Genomic DNA, 5,121 nt, shown 5'->3' on the forward strand with positions numbered 1-5,121 from the left:
GACAGGTAGCTAGGTAGACAGAGAGGTAGCTAGGTAGACAGACAGGTGGCTAGGTAGACAGACAGGTAGCTAGGTAGAAAGACAGGTAGCTACCTAGACCGACAAATATGGCATAAAATACGTTCAAAGTTTTCTTGATGAGGGGCCGGAACTCGTAAAGACAAACAGAAGCTCAAAGTTACTTTAATAAACACAGCGGCCCGGGTTCTCTCCCGAGTTAAGTTAAGGAACACAGCGGCCTCCTTAAGGCCCCGTCCACACGAAGCCGAAACCGTTACGGTTTCATTCTATCCGGTTTCGGAGTATCTCCGTAAAGACGGAGTCAAGCGAAACCGGGTAGATCTGTGGAAACGCTGTAGTACACATTCCAGGCCCATAAGGGGCGCTGCTTCTGCTACAAAAATAAATAATAAGAAAAGGCGAGCATGCGCATAAAGGGTGAGACTCCGCGGGCTTAACAGTCATTGGCTAGAGGGTCGAGGGGTGGGGCAATGACGTCATGGTTTACGGTTTCAGTCGGTTTCAGGCGTCCACACGAATCCAAAACGAAACCGGGTAGATTTGAAACCACCTCCGAGGGTGGTTTCAGAAGTTTGCGGTTTCGGTCAGCGGATTCGCCGGCTTCGTGTGGACGGAAGGCCGAACCGTACAAGACCTTTGCGGTTTCGCCATGAAATCGGCTTCGTGTGGACGGGGCCACACGAAGCCGGCGAATCCGCTGACCGAAACCGCAAACTTCTGAAACCACCCTCGGAGGTGGTTTCAAATCTATCCGGTTTCGTTTTGGATTCGTGTGGACGCCTGAAACCGCAAACCATGACGTCATCGCCCCACCCCTCGACCTCCTAGCCAATGGCTCTTAAGACCGCGGAGTCTCAGAAATCACAACAAAAAAGATGATGGCGGACTACAAGCTTGTAATCGTTCTGCAGCATATCATGTCCCTTGTTGGGTTGCTAAGCCATTATTTATTGAGAATCTAGTTCGCCATCGTAGAAGAGCTGTTTGTTTGTGTTGTTAGTGGTTCGGGGGGCAGCCTTTATGCGCATGCTCGCCTCTTCTTCTTCTGGATTTGTGTACCAGAAGCAGCGCCCCTTATGGGCCTGGAATGTTTACTACAGCGTTTCTACAGATCTATCCGGTTTCGCTTGGCTTCGTCTTTACGGAGATACTTTGAAACCGGATAGATCGAAACCGTAACGGTTTCGCCCGTTTCGGCTTCGTGTGGACGGGGCCTAATGCCGCGTTTCCACTGCAGGGTGCGGAACGGATCGGATCGCAAAGGTGCGGTAGGGAGGGGGCGGTATAGCCCAGCTCAGTTCCGAGGTCGCGTTTCCACTGCCGACAGTACCCTTGGTGGTAGGCCGGATGTCGATCGCCGCGGCAGCTACGTAAACATCGTAAACAACGTCTTCCTCCCCAAGAATGCAGACGAACGTCTCCACCTCCTTGTTCGCCCAAGCAAGCTTTTTACGCGACATGTTAATTGTAAAAGAATAATACCTAGAGGCTACTGTTTGTTTGTTTTTATCCCCCCGTCACCCGGAAGTGACGATTCTGTCAACCAATCAACGGAGGGGGGGTGTAGCTAGAATTTCACGGGACCCTTTCAGGCGTCTGGTCTCGTTTTGGGTACCGCAACGGAGGAGTCCCGAGAATGGGGTCGGAACGGGTACGGCAAAGTCCGGGTCACGCCCACTTTTGGCGGTGGAAACGCGACCCGACCCGCACCTTTGCGATCCGATCCGTTCCGCACCCTGCAGTGGAAACGCGCCATTATGCCGCGTTTCCACTGCAGGGTGCGGAACGGATCGGATCGCAAAGGGGCGGTAGGGAGGGGGCGGTATAGCCCAGCTCAGTTCCGAGGTCGCGTTTCCACCGCCGACAGTACCCTTTGTGGTAGGCCGGATGTCGATCGCCGCGGCAGCTACGTAAACATCGTAAACAACGTCTTCCTCCGCAAGAATGCAGACGAACGTCTCCACCTCCTTGTTCGCCCAAGCAAGCTTTTTACGCGACATGTTAATTGTAAAGAATAATACCTCGAGCCTACTGTTTGTTTGTTTTTATCCCCGCGTCACCCGGAAGTGACGATCCTGTCGACCAATCAACGGAGGGGGGGTGTAGCTAGAATTCCAGGGTACCCTTTCAGGCGTCTGGTCTCGTTTTGGGTACCGCAACGGAGGAGTCCCTAAAATGGGGTCGGAACGGGTACGGCAAAGTCCGGGTCACGCCCACTTTTGGCGGTGGAAACGCGATCCGACCCGCACCTTTGCGATCCGATCCGTTCCGCACCCTGCAGTGGAAATGCGCCATAAGTCTCCTTCTTCCCATGCGTGCTTTAGTGAGCGTCTCTGCACCACATGATCAGAGCAGATGCTAAGCTCTGACCTTTAGAGCTTACAGCACCCCTTTGTGTGTGTGTGTGTGTGTGTGTGTGTGTGTGTGTGTGTGTGTGTGTGTGTGTGTGTGTGTGTGTGTGTGTGTGTGTGTGTGTGTGTGTGTGTGTGTGTGTGTGTGTGTGTGTGTGTTGTGTCCACCCCTGTGTCAGCACTTTCCCACCCCCCCTCTTAAGTCAGGATCCAGACCTGAGTTACAACGTTAATAATGAAGGAAAGGAATGGCGTCCGGAATCCGAATGTCTCTTAATCTACAGCAGACCAGTACAGCGCCAGTCCCACAGCCCATGTCTCCAGTACTTTAATTGGGTTGCGTGTCGTTCTCACGGTGGCAGACACACACTCAAGCCTTTGAAATCACCGACTGAGTTCATCCCTTTCACGAGTTCCAAGAGTTAATATCAGACACGTTTTTTATTTTGTTAATGAAATATAAAAATTACAATTTACAAAATAGAACAAATATTTAACAGTTTTGTGCGTTTACAGACAAACTAAAATAATCTGAAATGATAGAGAAAAAGTCTTCAGTTTTCGTCTATGTATTTTCTACGCATCTCGTTAGAGTGTGTGTGTGTGTGTGTGTGTGTGTGTGTGTGTGTGTGTGTGTGTGTGTGTGTGTGTGTGTGTGTGTGTGTGTGTGTGTGTGTGTGTGTGTGTGTGTATAATCATGTACATACACACATACATTCCGCTTTTGTAATCATCCTGATGTCGGTGAGAAAGACAACAACGCTGGACCCGAGTAGATCACGAATCCTTAAAAGGAATCGTAATACAATTTTAGTCATACAGGCAAAATGATTGATCCCCTTTTGTGGAACAGGTCGGAGGTATCAGGTGTGGTGATTCAGGGGAACCCAACCGTCTTTCACGCAGCATGACTCTCCGGAAATTGTAAAAGGTTGTGCCCCGTGTGAGAAATTGTAAAAGGTTGTGCCCCGTGTGAGGCTCGAACTCACGACCTTCAGATTATGAGACTGACGCGCTGCCTACTGCGCCAACGAGGCAGCTGAGAGATCATCATAGTCCGGTAAAACAAAAATATGGCGTAAAACGAGTTCAAGGTACAAAACAAATCAATGTTATTTATGCCTAGTAGATTATTGTTTACGAACAATGTAACTCCTATTGAATGTAGTTTTGTTAAATGTACCATGTGTTGGGGATTTTGCGCCCACTATCGTTGGGGCTGCAGACTGCAATCAACTGAAAACATGGTCTGTAGTCTGTACGGGTCATTACTGGTCTGTATTTGTTTTTAATGGCCTGTAAAGTGTTATATTAGGAGTGAATTTAGGTAATAATAATTGTACTCAGTTTTTAAAACCATCGCCATAGCTTGCAAGTAAATAGCGATTGTATTATATTAAAAAGGCGTTGTTCATAGAGCCGTTTGTCCGTCCTGGGCTCGTGTACAAACGTTGCAGGCTTCCTGGTAGTGACTGTGGAGATAGAAGAAGCTGTAGGAACCAAAAAGTTCTCATCCTCATTGGATTATATATATCCCAACCCTGAATGTATTAAACTGATCACGCACTAATATAGGGATAGCGTTAATGTACCCATCAACCTTAAGCGGCCGAAAACGGCTCTTCAATAAAATAGTTCCCCAGAAGAACCGCCAGGGGGCGTCAGAGGCTCACGGACGAGTCGTCAGCCACACGGTCCGTAGCAGTGGAGGCTTCTCCAGTGAGGAGAGGGAGGTCCTCACTGGAGGACCTCCCTCTCCTCAATGTTAAAGATCCTACTTAACATTATTGGCAATAAAAAATGTAGATTGCCCAGACTACTAATGAATTAATGCCCTTAAAAATAGCCAAAGGAGGAAGGCAACCTTCATCCCCAGGCTGTCCTGCTCCTTAATGCTGACCACTCAACCCGGTATCACGCGATTGCGTGCTCCTGCGCACGAACGTTAATCTATTGAAGCGTGTTCCAGAGCACGATAGTCCGACTTTTTGCGTGCTACACAGAACGAAATGTAAACCAATGCATTCTGAATGGAAGTGTTCTAAGACAATTAACGTGCTCCACAAAACGGTACGAGAGAGAGAGAAAGAGAGAGAGGGAGGGACAGAGAGAGAGAGAGAGAGAGAGAGAGAGAGAGAGAGAGAGAGAGAGAGAGAGAGAGAGAGAGAGAGAGAGAGAGAGAGAGAGAGAGAGAGAGAGAGAGAGAGAGAGAGAGAGAGAGAGAGAGAGAGAGAGAGAGAGGCTTCAGAAAGGGTGTGCGCAGAGAGTACAGTGCACCCTAGTTATGTTTATGCCAAAACCACAAATGCTATATGTATATATATATATTGCCTAATTATATATATTGCCTATATATATGTATAGGCTATATATATATAATTAGGCTATAATTATATTATTTAGCGTGTAATGAGATCTATAGCCAAATTGTCGAAGATGCCCGAGAATCTCCGGGGATATCTGCATGGGAAATCGGCGAATCAGACCCATAAACCTATAAAGAAAGACGTCATCTCAAGCGGGAGAGAACGTTTGCGGTGCTGGTTTGTGTCATGTAAGTACAGGGCTCTCATGTCTCATGCATTCGGCGTGAGACACACGCAATTCAACCCATGCACACGCTCTAACCTGGTCTCACGAAAATACGTGACACTGTCACGTTATTTAATCTATTGAAACGTGATCAGGGACACGTAGGCCTATTTTTTAAATTTTGTAATTTCAATTGGAAGTAGGTTATTTGTCGTGT

General features: G+C 48.1%; 1 non-coding gene across 1 annotated transcript; it reads right to left on the reverse strand.

Moving 5' to 3' along the window:
• Window positions 1–3,336: 3,336 nt before the first annotated feature.
• trnam-cau (transfer RNA methionine (anticodon CAU)) lies at window positions 3,337–3,409 on the reverse strand. Its single transcript has one exon. It is a non-coding gene; the product is annotated as a tRNA-Met (tRNA).
• Window positions 3,410–5,121: the final 1,712 nt, after the last annotated feature.

Source organism: Gadus morhua, chromosome 7 (assembly GCF_902167405.1).
Source record: "Gadus morhua chromosome 7, gadMor3.0, whole genome shotgun sequence".
Taxonomy (NCBI): Eukaryota; Metazoa; Chordata; class Actinopteri; order Gadiformes; family Gadidae; genus Gadus; species Gadus morhua.